Below are 15,164 nucleotides of genomic sequence, written 5' to 3'. Positions count from 1 at the left end.
TTTATTTTACACATTCTTCATGTTACCTCTCCCACTGTTTTGCTTTCCCTACCAGAGGGTATGAGCAGATAGAGCAAACCAGCTACAAGCTGCTGAACTGAACCATGTTAGCATCTTGCAGCAATGCATATAGCCAAGGAAGAGAGCTTAACTCCTCCGCGGTGACGCAGTAAGCTGCTCTGCCCTGCTCCTTGCAGGTGTCTGTGCACATCTAAGGTGCAGGTAAATGGCTTTGCATCAGGGTAACCATGTGGTTTTAAAACTGATTGAAATTAAACTGGTGCAATCCCCTTAGTTTGGGGGGAGAAAAAAAAAAAAGGGGGCTTCTTTAGTCTCAGCTTTCATTAATATATTCCAGACTTGAGCTTAGCTTGAGATTTAATACCTTAATTTGAAAGCTACCAGATTCTCCTGGGGAAAACAAGTTCTTATCCTTGGAAGACCTTACTGAAAAGTCTTTATTCATGATATCTATTAGCCTAATTTGATTTGGTTTGATTTTTTTAAATCCCTTTTTTAAAGAAGTCTGATCCTGTTCTTAAGCTTGGATCCATGGAGGTCAGGCAACCAGCAGTACATCTGCCCATGACAGCAAAGCACCCTCTCTTTTGCATGTAATGGGCTTGCCATTTGCTTAGGAGTGATTTTCCTACCAAGTTTATTGCCATTCCTTGCATTTGAAAGAAAATTGCTCTTACTTGGCTGGTGGCATCTAAGCAGGAGAATAAAAGGGAAGGCTACAATCTTGCAAAAGGCGCTCACCTGCAAGATGGAAACTGGAGTGTAATGGATCTGTTTTCACATCATAGCCCATAAGTCCAGTGAGTTTCATTTTTAAATAGATTCTGGGTAATACACCATGTCACCAGCCGTCTGCAGCATGATTTAATTGTCGGCTAAAGAGAAAAGGAAGGTTGTAAGGTGAGACTGAAAGAGAGGAAGTGATGTCAATACAACATCACATCCTGACATTTAGTACGCTCTGCCGCTTCAAAGTTCAGGAATGAATCCTTCTCTCTTGCTAACTAATTACCCCAGGCACTTCCAACATCCCTTCTGCTAATCAAGAATAGTGCACGCTATAAATGTAGAGGGAGGAAATGGCTAGCATGCGACATGTGGGAATCGCACAGTTTAGTCTTTCTGTAGTCTCTGGAATTGCTGCCTAAAAGTGCAGATGCAATGGCACCTAGCTTAGTCTTTAAGGAATGGATAGGAGATTTTCTGATGGAAAAAGGATGGAAATTTGTACAGTGAGGAAACTATTTCTCGTCAGAAACTTCTTTCTGAGTGAAATCTGATTTACAAAGCCTGGGCAGAAGGCTAAGACTTAGTTTCTCCTTTGCAGACTGGATAGATGCTCGGTAACATGGAGTTATAATCAAAGCAATAAGAATAAAACAAAAATTCCTGGTTTATGGCATCCATTTGGTCCTTAATGGATTAATGTTCTCTGTGTTTCTCGCAGGCTTTAACATTTGTGCCCGTTGTAAACTGCATTTTTCTCTCTTCTGCTCTTGTTTGTTCTCCAAATGGCTGCCCTCACCCTCCCACACTGGGTCGCAGTCCCTTCAGAAAGTCATTTAACAAAGCCGCTGCCTTGTGGACTCTGTGTCTTGACAATGTCAGTAAAGTTCAAATGCTGCGAACAGGCCTGGGACAGAGCGGGACTGGAGGATGTGTTCACCCAGGCCTGGACAGACAGATGTTGACACTGATGCTGCTGAAGGTTATAGCTGAGGGATCAAGACTTATTTATTTTAAAGTCTGTAAGCAGCACAATACCCCTGGTGGGCCCCAGGCTGCTGAGCACATCTCGCCTTGCAGTGAAGAAAGTCATTCTGCAAAAGAGATGACAACGCGGCCACACAGCAGCTTATTCCCTCTGTGAGGTCCACATCAGCTTGGCTCCGTTTAACACTGAAAATGCACATAGGGATGCCCGCTCTTAGAGGCAATATTGGCCATCTTTCTCTTAGCTATGTTACTGTATTCCTCACCGGGGACAGAAATTAATCCAGATTCAGCTCCACGCTTACAACAGTCCGTTGCTGAGGAATTAGCTTTCTTCCCAGGGGGTGAGGATGCAAAGTGCCTTGCCGCTAATGTGTGCCGTGCCCGCCACAGTGAGGATGGCACACCGGTGGGTACTCTGTGGATGCACTTGAGGCTTCTAGCAAAAGCGCTTTGGCCCAGGTCCCACCATCAAAGCTGTGAAAAATGCTCAGAATGTGCATCTATGCAACACTTCTGGGTGGGGAACCCCAGGGCATCGAAGAGAAACCAGCGCAGGAGCCGGAGGGATCTGCATGCTGCCTGTCTGTGCTGCTGCACCTGGAAGGCGATTTGCTTCGACAGTGTTTGGCCCTAACACAGGCTTCTGCTCGGCCTCTGTGCTGAGATAGTCACAATCTCTTAGCACGGCTTTGCATTCCATTGTGCCTTCCTTTCTGAAGTACCTTGAGAGTGCACTCAGACCAGCTGCAGTCTTCCTGCCACATTGGGTCAAAAAATTCACTTCAAACAAAGCGTCGGAGCTGTTAAACCGTAATAACTCAAGGATTGCTTCTCACAGCAAATAGTAACTCCAGGTACCTGTTGGGGGTGGGGAGTCTGTTGTTGGAACATTTGTGGGGCATGTGGCCGGGACGTTGCTGGAGGCTCTCCCATGAGCCCTCAGGCACCTCTTACCTCCTCGGAGCGGAGGGAGGCAGCTCTTGCCAGGACCACTAAAAGAAGTGACATGGGATGTCGATGTCTCTCCTTTTGCACTACTGTGGTGAGCAACTCACCCCTGAGGATCAGGGTGCCGCCTATATTGCTGGCTTTTCCAGAAAGGAGGTCCCAGCTGGGCCTGGGGATCTGGCTGAAATGCAGCCCGGGTCTATCCCGCCGGCACTGTCAGCCAGACCACGTCGTGCGGGTCAGTGCGGTGCAGCAGCCCTCTGCATGAGGCAGGGTATTGCATGGCAGCATGGCCCCAGCTGCAGCATAGTATTGCAACCTCTCTCCCCTTCTGCAGCCTCAGCCAGCACACACAGCAGCCTGGTGGAGCACAGATCAGGCCAGCTTGCTGTGGCTGATACCTGGGATCCCAGTCTGGGCAAGAAGCCATATGCAAATATGTGAGACGGAGGCAGATGTGCCGACCCCTGCTAGCTAGAACATATGTCAGATGGTGGGAGAGTGTTTCCAGATCTCAGCTGGGGTGACTGGGTTCATTGCTAAGGAGTGGGCTAACAAAAGTTGGATTCAAACTTTTACAGCCAACAGTGATGGTAACTGTGCTGGCAAAGAGCTTAAAATGCAAGCCAGGAAGTGGCCTCAGCCCCAAAGGATGGACATACCAAAAGAGAAGAAAGGGCTATTCAGAGTGTGTTAGGATTCCTCCAAAGCAAAGTGTGCACCTTCCCTCCCCAGCCTTGTTTTATAGTTTGGTACTCCTGGTGGGAAGTACTTGAAGTGAGAAAACATCTGGGCTGGAGACAGGAAAGTGTTCGTTTAGGTTCTGCATGAGAGACAGGTGAAGTTTGAGGCAGAGCTGCCAGGGAGGGCCAGAGGCACAAAGGTGCCGAGTTCACTGAACGCAGTTCTCCTGCTCCCAGGATGTGTAGCTGGAAGAGATGGTGAAGGCTTGTCTTTGTTCTGGGCCTAAACTGCAAAGTGGACATGGAAAAAAAAGCGAGGTACCCAGCCCCTGTTCAGGTGCAGCTCTGTGCTGAAGCCTGTGGCAGGTTCGCAGGTGGTCGGCAGACTTTATTTTTGAGGTTTGCTTTGTTGCTGTCCCAGTACCAATGAGTACCCCAAACACAAGTGTCCAGGGGACTTAGATGACACGGTTCTCATCACACACTAGTTTCACATTCGGGGAATTACACCAACCTCAGCAAACCTGCACCTGATTTACACTGTACTGCTAATTTTCACTACTGTGTCATGTGAAGGCATCTCTTGCTGTGAGCCAGTAAAGGGGACCGTCTGCCTCAGTGCCTTTGGAGAGCTGCACTTGCATCAATGACGAGTAGCAGGAAAACGCTCTTTTGCTGAGTCTAAGTCCTGAGCTTTATCCACAGGAGCATCCTCCTCCTCGAAGCCTCAGCACAAAACACTGGTTATATATAGCAAACATTTGGCAAATTCCTGTTGCTGGCGCACCCCTCTAGTTCGAATGGACATGGACAGACCTTGGGAAATCACACACAGTGCTGCACAGTGAGTTTTTCTAAGTTTAAAGCAACCAGCAAGACACAAACATTCTTTTGTTTCCTCAAAGGATGGAATAGCGCAGGTTAATTTTCCCCCTCTAGGAAAGGACGGTGGCAGCAGCGTATATAGTGGAGGTCCCACCTATTCTCATTTGTCATGAGATGGGAGACGAGATGGGGAAATGGGGAACATATACACCCAATGTTCTGACACGTTGCCTTTAGGAAGAGCTGAGCTGCCCTGGGAATCAAAAGCTAAGCCAGAAATCCCAGGCATTTCCCAGCTCCCCATTGCATGGCTGCTCCCATTCAGAGAAGAATCCCTTCTCTTTAAAGAGAGGGCTTCAAGTGTGTCTAATTTAGTCTCCAAGGTGGGCACAGGAAATTGTGGATGAAGCAAGGCAAACTGTTGTCTGTGAAACTCATTTGCAGTCCTCCATAGAGTCTGCTAGACATGCTGCCATAGTCTTTGTCCAAACCACCAATCCAAGGGTTTAAATACCTATTGATTCTATGGAAAATACTTTAATATTTGTTTTTGGCTCTGCGAGCTGTACAAATGATTTCTTTCCTCCTGAAAATCAGCTCAGTGCTATTAACAATAATGGGTTTTGTCTCCAAATCTGGGCTCACTCTGTGAGATCGTTTAATTTAGGAATATCTGTGTTGCAAGCACTTGAAATGATTCTTCCTCACACTTTCTTTCTCAGACACATACTGCTATCTCCATATCGACATAAAAGCTTTATAGTCCAAATATTTTTTTAAGTATCCTGCAGGACAATTCCTATAGCAAATGCTCTCTCCAATAAAAAAGTTTTCAGGATTAGGCGATGAGACCAATACGTGTGTGTATGCTACAGGAAAAAACAAATCCATACTTGTAAACAGACAGACTTCCTACTCTCTTCTGAGCAAACAGTAGCTGTGACCCAAATTTACCCTCTTTCCTAGAAAAATCCTTGTTAGTTTAATATATTTTAAACATAGTGTAAATGTCAGCTTGCTTTCTCTGGAGCTTGAGTGTTCCAAGAGACTTTCCCGGCAAGATCCCATGGTGTCCTGCTTTTGAATTTCCATTGCTTTGGAGAAGCAGACTAAACTCTTGGATACACCTGAGCTGAATCTCTTGGGCTCCACGTATTTGACATCATGATGAGTTGGCAGAAGAGCTCTGCCTCTTTCTGCAGCCACTAGAATGTCACAAGATGTTACAGTACCATGCAGAAATAAGTGAGATGGAATCGCTGCTTAGAAAAGGTGAAATATCTGTTTCTATAAGAAAATCTTTCTGCAGAATGCCTGCAAATTAATCTCTGTGAGTTCTGTGCCTTGTCTTTCTCCAGTGCCTGCCTGAAATACAATAAAATCTACATCAAAGGCAGAGAGAAGGGCTGTGTCTCCTTCTACCATATAATCTTTGTGTTTGGCTGCTGGCTGGGTGCTTGGCAGCCTGTGAACAATATTGTAACCTCTGTCACTCCCATTGCTGGGTCCTTGTGTGCGTCACGCTCAGACATGCACCCGGCCGGGTGTGCACCGAGCGAGCCCGGCACACTTTGTCCCTCCAGTCACTCGCTCTGCCGGGCACGGGGAGGCATTAGCGGTGGGGAGGTTCGCTGCAGCTCTCGGCTTTGAGAATTCTCTGCTGTTATGAAGCAGAAGCAAGTGCCCCCATGGCACATCTTGGTGGTGAGGCTGGAGGAGGTACATGAAAGCCAGTGCCAGTCTTTTGGGACGTGTGTTTCAGGACTGCTGTCACAGCTCCTACACAAGAAGCTCTATCACCCTAAAAGCTGCTTCCCCAGAAATTTCCCGGGATGTAGAGTGCATTTAAACTGCAAGAGCCTGCTGTCTATGGAATTAAATCAGCACGCCAATGCCAAAGCATGCTGTTGAACTTACTGCTGTTGGCTCCAGTGAGTTGGGGGTCAGCTACAAGCTCACCGAATCAGGATATTGCATTTGTACAGCACCAAGCACAAATGCAGTAAGAAACTGGAAAACACAGATGTGCTCTAATGGCTCCCTGTTCTGTTTTGAGGCCTGTGTTTACATGGAATAGATAGATCTGAAAACTGTATTTTTTTCTAACTTAGCTTGTTGCTCTTTCCTGCTCCCATTTCTAATAAAACAGGGGAGATGGAGCCAGTTTTGAGTTAATGCCTCCAGTACTCTACAAGTCCCATCCTTCCTTCTCTGTTTTCTACTTCCCAACACCACCCTGTCAGCTGCACTGTTCAGGAATTGAAGCACAAGGTACAAACCTGAAGCATGCAGGTGTCTGAGCTGCACTCTGAGCAGGGGTTCAAGCCCCCAGGCAGCTCCTTGCTCAGGCACAACACAACCCTAAAGAGCAGCCACACCTTGGAGACATCCCTGAGCCAGTAGGAACCACTGTGGAAGTGGAGGAGCCTGCTCCAACATGAAGGAACTTCCTACCAGGAGAGGGGAGGGCAGGCACATACACAGCAAGGTGGAAGGAGTTGCTTTTAATGATAGTTTTATTTCAGTAATCATTGAGCAAATACTGCAGCCACGCCTGAGTAGGGACTGGATGGGCAAGATGAGCAGGTCCCTTGTGCTGGAGCACTAGCGCAAATGAGTCAGCAGGTCAGAGAGCTCAGTATTTGGGTACTGGTATCTCACCTCTGATCGGTTCAAGGAAGCTCCTCAGACAGTGGTTGTTTGGAGTGACTCAGAAGCATGACAGACCTGGTACCCCACTGCAACGCTGCTAAGCTCCCCCTTGCCCCCATATTTCCGTGCAGTGCCGCTGTGTCTTTTGGATACCAGCCGCACTCTGCATCAGTGGTGGCTGCATTTTCCTGGTGGTCCTTCCGCGTGCTTCGTAAAGCGCTCTGAGTTATTCCTTTACACTCTTTGGTATAATGCTGAAACAAGCAGGGTGAATGGGATGGGCCTCGTCTGTTATAAACCAGCACATCTACAGTGGGGTCTGTGAAACTGTGATGGCTGATGCCAGCCGAGTCTGTGACCCCTGCAGGATGTTGCTGCATGTAGGGACAGTGCTGGAGACACTTTGCTGTAGCTCTTAAGCAGAAAAGCCCTTTCTTCAGCCTTGCTTCTCCTCACCATGGTTCCTTTCCACTGCTCCTGAGGGGACCTTCATGGAGAGAGCTAAATCATTCCTTTCTTCCTGGGAAACAAACCCTTCAGCTGACCAGCTTCCCTCTTTTCATCTCTGTGGGCCAGGCAGCCGGGAGAGACCTGTGCATCCAAGCTGCTGTGGGGGTAATTTTGGGACATGGTGCTTTTCTGGCCCTTCCTTTGGTTCTTACATGTGAGCAGAGCTCTCTAGAAAATCTGCCCTTGTATGTATTTGGGTGTCATGTGCTTCCTCGTGAATCATTAAATCCATTCCAGCAGCAGCCAGGATCACAGCCTGGCCTTGGGAAGTCTCATGAGGCTGTGCAGTGATATCCCAGGGTGGAGGGGATGGAGAGCAGGGAGGAGGCAGCAGTCCAGCGCCTTGCTCTGCTCTCTGCTCGGCTCTGTGGGCACATAGCCATCACTACACTCCCTTGCAGGTCTCTGGCACTGGTGAAGTCCACAGCACTCACTGGACATGTCCTCTTTGATATAAAGAGCGTGACTGCTTTAAAGCAGCATCTCTCACCAGTAGAAAAAAAATCCTTGCAGTTCTGTCACCCTTCGAACAATCCCTGTAGCTGCTTTGGACGTTCTGTCTCAATGGCTAACACCAAGCGAGGAGGAAAATAAACAAGCAAACAGAGCGACAAGAAAAAAATAAAGCCCTGGGACGAAAAAAAGCAACATGTCTAGAAGACAACTCAAGGGCAGCCAGTGATGGGCAGGAGAAATCTTGCCACTTCCAGTCATATCAGGGGAGAGGAAAGCCGTGCAGACACTGCGTTCCCATCCTTAAAGTACTCAGGTTAGGGAGAATTATGACAGCTGTGTTCATAAAGCATGTGAACATGGGCAAAGAGCTGATGAGGGCTCTGGCTTCTCCTGCAAGCGCATGGTGCTGGCTCTGGGCAGCAGGCGAGGGGAGGGAAGGGAAGGTGTGCCAGCTGTATGAGCTGCCCCGCTCACCCCCATGCCGCAGGGCCGCAGCCCCAGGGTGGGGGGTTGTCCTGCCAGCCTGAAGGACGTGTGCGAAGCGCATGTGTCAGGCCACTGCCTGGGTTTAGAGAGGTCCGCTCAGCTTTTTTGGGAGTATGGAAGGTGCAGGGGGATGGGGCTGGCAGGCACCCACCAGGCACCTCAGTCACAGCTCAAAAGCTTGCTGTATCCCTGTGTGCTCTGTCAAGTGCTTGAACACCTCTCCTCTAGGTGAGATCCCCATGTGAGGGTGAAGAGCCCTGAAATTGCAACAGTGTGCTTAGGAAGAGCACTAATTTCTGTGCAAATTAAGGGTCAGTTCCTTTCTTTGGGAGAGTCAAGAAGAATAAATCCGTTGTGATTCACTCCTGGGATGGTGAAAGTGAGCTGGGAAAGGCATGAGCAACTACTTAATCCCCTTCCCATAGCTTCCAGGCAGCCAGATACTGGAGCTAATAAGTGCTCCTGCAAAGAGCCTGGCCTCCAGGCTGGGACAATGAGCAGAGGTGCTGGGCTCTGTCACACAGCCTGGCAGCAGCGGGAAGCAGCTGGGACAAGCGCAAGGCATGGAGAGAGACCCCACAGTCTGGGAAAGGCGCAGGAGATGTGGAGGTGGCAGCATACCGCACCTGCGATTTACCCAGGAACTCAAACCCTGGCTGCTCCTTAATGCACGGCACTGAGGACCTCGCAGGCCAGCAGCACCGGGTCCTGTGCAGACACGGTGGCAGAAGGAGCCCTTCCCCTGAGGGCAGTCAGTAAAGAGGAGCATGGAGGAGGACACTTCATAGATGGGCCACAGAAGGAAAAACCTGGGACCCAGAGAGGAGCGGAGAGATAGAGAGACTTGTAGAACTCCGAATGGGAAGCTGAAGCATCCAGCCAGTAAGGGCTGTGTGAGCCCCAGCTCTGACTTGAGGGGAGAAAAGTCTCTGCTATCACATGCAAACAATTTAGCCTGAGAAACTTGGTTTTATTGCCTGGTGAGTGCTTTTCCAAATGAGACCTGGAGCTTTCACACACTTCTCTGCCTCTTCTGCATTCTCTTATTCCTCAGAGGCAGATGGATTTTTATCTTCGTCCAGCATTAAAAAAAAAAAATATCTGTAAAACCAGCTGCCTTAAAAAATAAAGCCCCTTTCCTAGTCTATGCTAATAATTTACTATTATTCCAGGTTTTATTACAAGCTCTTTCAAGGGCTGCCCAGAGCCCCATCCGTAAATAGCACATAACTCAGGCCATGAGGATTTCCTCCCCGGTGGGACTTTTAATGTCTAAACCAGAGGTGTCAAACAAGCAGCTCAAAGACCCATTGTGGCCCTGGAGAGTTCTACATCTGGACTATATCTCAGCGCTTAACACATTAGCTTTTGCCCCAAGCAGCTCCGGATTTCCCTCGTCAGTTTGCACTGAACCCGAGTTAGATTTGATTTAAGAGGCTAAGGATTCAAAGGAAAAGAAAAGGTACCTGCTTAAACGTTCAAAGTGCTGCCCTGAAGGCTCGCAGGGTTTTGGAGCAGGGTGCAGGCACATATCTCCCCTGAAGCGATGCACATTGCACCCGGACCTGCTTGGAAGAGAGTGAGAGGAAGGGCTCCCGGTGCCAGGTGCTTGTCCCACGCACCATCCCTTCTCTCTGGTTATCACTGCATCTACGCACAACCTGCAGGCTCATGGCTGTGCGTGCCTGGGAGCTGTGGCTGCCCTCAAAATCCATTTCATCTCTCTGGTGGAGGGTGACTCTGCAGCCTGGCCTCCGGCATGCCCTGGCTGAGCTCCTGGGCTGCTGGGCAGGCTGGCACCAGCAGCACCACGAGGGCCAGTGGCGTGGGCATGAGGTGGGAGACTGGGGGGAGAAGCTGTAGCCCCTGTGTGCTGGCAAGGGAAAGGGAGCACTGGTGGTTCTGTGTCCTCCTCTTCACAGGTGGAGTGTAGCCTCAGAGGGGGAATTTGGGAGACTCAGACTCTCTCCCTGCCTCTTCCATTACATTTGTGGGTGGCATTAAGTTGCTTCCTTTCCTGCTTTATCTCTTGCTCACTGTCTGCCTGTTCTGACAGCTGGGACTGTCCCCTTCATCTGTTCACATACTGTCCGGCACAGTAAGGCTCTGATCTCAGCTGGGCCATCAGGGTACGACAGTGTAAACAAGTAAAACACTGAAGTGCCACTTGCAGAGAGAGATGGAGACTGTGCTGCATCCCTCTTTCTGCTGCAGAAATGTCTGTAACCAGTTTGGGGACTAATTCCTTTCTGTGGCCTGGACAGATTTACTTTGCTGATTCCAGTCCCAAACTGGGCAGCTGGTCTGGAGTGTTGATGAAAAGGGTACTGGGGGGATGGATGATGAGCACCACAGCTCAGGACCCAGCCCAGCTTGGATGCTCAGCCCTGGGATTTGTCCCATGCTAAATCCTTTGGAATGCAAAGATTGGGCTTAGGGGAGAAAAAAGAAACTACACGTCTGTGTGTTTTTTCCCCATCCTAAGTCTTCTTGATGTTAAATCCTGAGCCTGTCTGAGGCCTGAACCTGCCTGAAGTACAGTATTTCATGAGGTTGCGACAGTGGGCTCACACGATGGGCAGTTGGTTATAGCAGCCACCTCTGAGCAGCCCAGATTCCCACAGCCCTTGCAGAAAGAGGCTCAGGTGCTCAGCACCGGCCAGGATCTGGTTCACCCCTCGGGAAGAGCTCTCCCTGGTTTCACTGCAGCACGGCCCTGACAGCCAGCAGTGTGGATGGATTGATCTGCCACCAAGGGGCTGGGGGGAGCACCCAGCCGCCCCGCAAGCCCCGGGGAGCTCCGGTGCCTTTTGCTTTCTTCCATGTGAGGCTTACGTTTCAGCACTCACTGAGGCACAGGTGTGCCAGGGAAGCCAGCCCAGACACCCCAGCCCAGGCTCCTTCCACACAGCACCTGCTGCATTTCTAAAGCGCTTCTACCCCAGATGCCTCCATGTGAGGTCCGGGTGGATCCTGCTAAACCACCCAGCAGAAGGCAGAAAGGGCACGTGGCTGTGGGGCTGCAGGATCCCCAGCCACTCTCCGCCGCCTTTCCTTCATGGATGCCCATCCCTTCCCCCTGCCCCCCTCCCCGCTCTCCTCCTCTCCTCGCCTGCCTGCAGCAGGTTGATAGGCGAAACCTGCTGCTCCTGTGTAAGTGTTGTAATGACATTAACAATCCGCCACCGGCAAGTTTCCAGCGTGAGGCGAGCAGCCCCCGCGATGCTGGCAGGGTGACACTTTCCCATGCCTCCTGCCCTCTGTCAGCCGGGAGGTGGCCACTCCCAGCCTGACAGCTCCGGCAGGATACCTTCACAATGACTGAAATAATAGACCTAGCGATGGGAAAATGAGGCCAAGAGAACCCAAGGGTGAATTACAAGATGAATAACTTCCCTGAAGCCACGTCCCAGAGCATGCCTTGGCCTGCTGTTGATTCACCAGCTGACTTCCCCTCCTTCGCCTTGCTCCACCGCCCTCTGCTCCCCTCCCGGGAGACAGACCTGTCTGAATTCCGTCACTCGCCTGAAATAACTGAGAGGGTTCAGAGGGGAGAGGAAAGGCAGCAGAGAGGACAGGCACAGAAAAGCGTAGAGCAAGCCCTGCAAAGTTTCAACCCTGCAATGCTTGAAGAAATGCACTCTGAAGGGGACTTTTAGAAGTGGCAACCAGGTGAGGCTGAGCGATTGGGCCACCGTCAGCACAAATTGCAGAAGTCGCTGTAGTTGGCTGTCCACGTCCATCCTTTTGGCCCTTACGTTCTCCACTTTAAACTAAAGCTTCAGAGGGAGTCACTGAGCTGTGTTTGCTCGGGGGGTGCCAGCCCTGGTGCAGAAAGAAGCGGTAGCATCTACTGCTCTAGAGAATTCCGTGCCCTCCAAGCCGGGAACCCCTGGCCACACAGCTGGCCCCAGGCAGTGAAGTCAGACCTGCTGACAGAGGCACAGGTGCAAAGCAGCAGGGCAGAGAGGGCAGCTCGTGGTGTGGGCAAGGGTCAGCGTGGCAGTAGCCAGCAGAAGGGTCCCCTGCCCTCCGCAGTGGAGAGAGGCGGCTGCTTCAGTTTTTGAGGAAGCAGCCAGTCCCGGGGCTAAGCAGTGAGATTAGGAGACAGCTCATTATCGGATGACTGATGCGAGGAACCCTGCACATTGCAGCAGTCTGCAGTGTCAGCACAGGGCTGTCTTACAACGACACGGGGCTGGGGCTAGTGTGCCTACCACCTGCAGCACCTGGAGTTTCCATCTGAATGCTATTAGCAACTACGACGAAATGGCCCTAACAGAAAGCAACGAGTTTAATGCTCCCCAACAGGTAATCAAAGCGAATGTCCATACAGCACCATGGCAAGGTGCTCTGCCCACCATACTTTAAAACTTGGTTGCTTTTTGCCCTGGGTTTTAAAATGCACAAGGGCTATGTCCAGTTGGAGATGAGTCCTGTTTCTATTCACATTCCATATTCTGCAATTCGTATACACGTCAATCAAAACTGTTGTTAGCCATAGCTGTCATGTCAAGTCCACGTCTAACAACACGAGTGATTGACAGCAAAGTTTGTTATCTGTGAATGTGTCATCCCATCCAGCACCCAGTGCTGGAGTGCTGCCTGACAGGTCATCAGTGGGAGACTTCCATCATCCATATATTATGAGATGGTTCGAACAAATCATTTTTCAGCTAGTCTCAGACACACATGTTCTTCTGCATCCCTGTTAAGCTGAGATATAGGATTTGACAGCGGAAGAGGGTGGAGGCTGATGGACCTTGGTCAGAAAAATCCTGGAGGGTCAGCAAATAAAAACCACCTATATCCATTTCTGTCCTAACTCTTCTGACAGAATTTGAGGCAGCAGGTTCACAAAGAAACAGAGCACAGGAAGAAAACCACTGCAAAGGAGCAGACATCTGAAGGTCTTCTGTTGGAAAGCCCCAGGATGAGGCAGCTTAGCAAATTTTTACATAGTGTGAGAGCTCAGAAAACAGCTCTCTCATTTGGCTTCTTGCTTTCCTCTTTTCCATAAGAACGAGCCCAAATCCCCTGTTGCAAAGAGCTGTGTGGAAAAAGGAAATGATAAGTGGAGAGTGACCCATGCTTGTCAGCCAAAAGAAAGTCAGGGTGAGTTCTGAATGAAAGTTTGGGTTACTACCTAATTGATTTCATATACTAGTTCGCTGGCCATAGAAATCAGTGGAGTGGAAAGACTCCAGTTAATCTTGATAAACTTTGAATCAGGCCTTCGGTGCAATATGATCCTGAAGAGGTGCATTTTTCAGGACCCGGTAAATGTTAGTAGGGCAGCTCACCTCTGAGAACAGCTGTTTGCAAAATAGAGCAAGAACTTGGGAATGAATCAGCCACAAGCCAACGTCCACAGCTAAAGTTTCAAGTGATAGGAAAATACAGTGACTTGTTAAATTAATTGTTTAGGATTTTAAGCTGCTGCTTCTCCTTTAATACTATCAATATTATTTCACAAGAATGCTTTAATGCTGAGATGTATTATTATGACGGATCTTAGACAAAAAAGATTGTTTCCAAAACAATATTTTTCGTAACTTTTTTCTTCCCAAGGACTTTTCTAAGTCTCTCTGTTCAGACTCGGAATTGGAATTGCATCTGAAGTGTGGTAAAAAAGCTACCTGTCCTCTGGGATGGAAATTATGACCTCAAAGAAAGCACAGCCACTAGCTAATTTGTGGCTTGAAGTCAATCAGGCTCAAGCCGAGTTTGCTCTCTGGCCCCCTGCAAACTTTCCTATCATTTTATAGCACTAGCAGCTCTGGGCTGGATCTTGATTCCTGGTAAAGCCAGTGGAGTTTTTGCACTAGTATGTATCAGCCTGTTGCACAGTACCTGGGAGGTGTCTCTGCCTGCGTCCCTGCTTGGATACTACAGAGAAGTAATACCTGTATCTGGACTTTTTTGTGGCCCCAGGAATGGGATTGGCCCATGGAAACACCTTTGGAAGCCAAGGGCACATTAATTTATGAACACAGAGGTCAGCTTATGACACTGTGTATCAAAGAGATATTAAAAGCAAATAATAAAAATAGCTTCCTTCATCCCACACATCCCTGGTGTTTTGGTTTCATGGTGAAGAGACCCAAAGGTTTTTTTGGACTGTAATTAGTGAGGTTTATAGGTGCAACTCAATCATAACAACTTCATTTGGCTCAGGAGAAGTTGAAACCCAGCAAACACAGAATTAAATCCACAACTGGCTCTATAATTCTCCACTTAAAAATAACATTTGTGAACGGTTTGATCTGCAACATGTTGAAAGCTACCAAATTTGGATATATGGATTGCCAGCGAGGTGGGGGTAGGAAAAAGATACTTGACACTTTTCCAAATACTTTAGTCAAACACTGCTGCACACTGAACACGGGTGACTTCTTATAAAAATCCATGTGCGTTTAGAATATCTATTAGCTACCTAAGTACAGACGGACGGGTAGCTAGCTAGGTAAACAGATGAACAGATGGATAAAGAGATGGACAAGGGCTGGGAAAGAAGAACAAATGGGCCAGCCTAAAATTCACCTCAGCCATGCTCTTTCCTTCTTCCTGAGGGCTCTCAGCCCCACAGCAGGACATGTAGAGGGAGGGTGCCCTGGTCTATACCGCCCTGGGCATCAGCTGTCAGTGGTGGTCCTGCTCCTTTTCTAATTCTGCTTCCCCACACCATGAGCAGCCATTCCTTCAGCAAGCCATTGGTATGGCAGCCTTCTCGCTGGACAGATACCCATTAGCTGGCTGTAAACTACAAATCGGTGCTGGACGTGCTGACAGCAGCAGGCAGAGCTCCACTGTCCCCCCGTGCTGGGGAGCGTCGTGCCTTGTGCATTCCATACCAGCCACGCTTCA

The sequence above is a fragment of the Falco naumanni genome, chromosome 3 (assembly GCF_017639655.2).
Source record: "Falco naumanni isolate bFalNau1 chromosome 3, bFalNau1.pat, whole genome shotgun sequence".
In the NCBI taxonomy this organism is placed as follows: Eukaryota; Metazoa; Chordata; class Aves; order Falconiformes; family Falconidae; genus Falco; species Falco naumanni.
The sequence above is the reverse complement of the archived record's forward strand: the minus strand, read 5'-3'. Positions refer to the sequence as shown.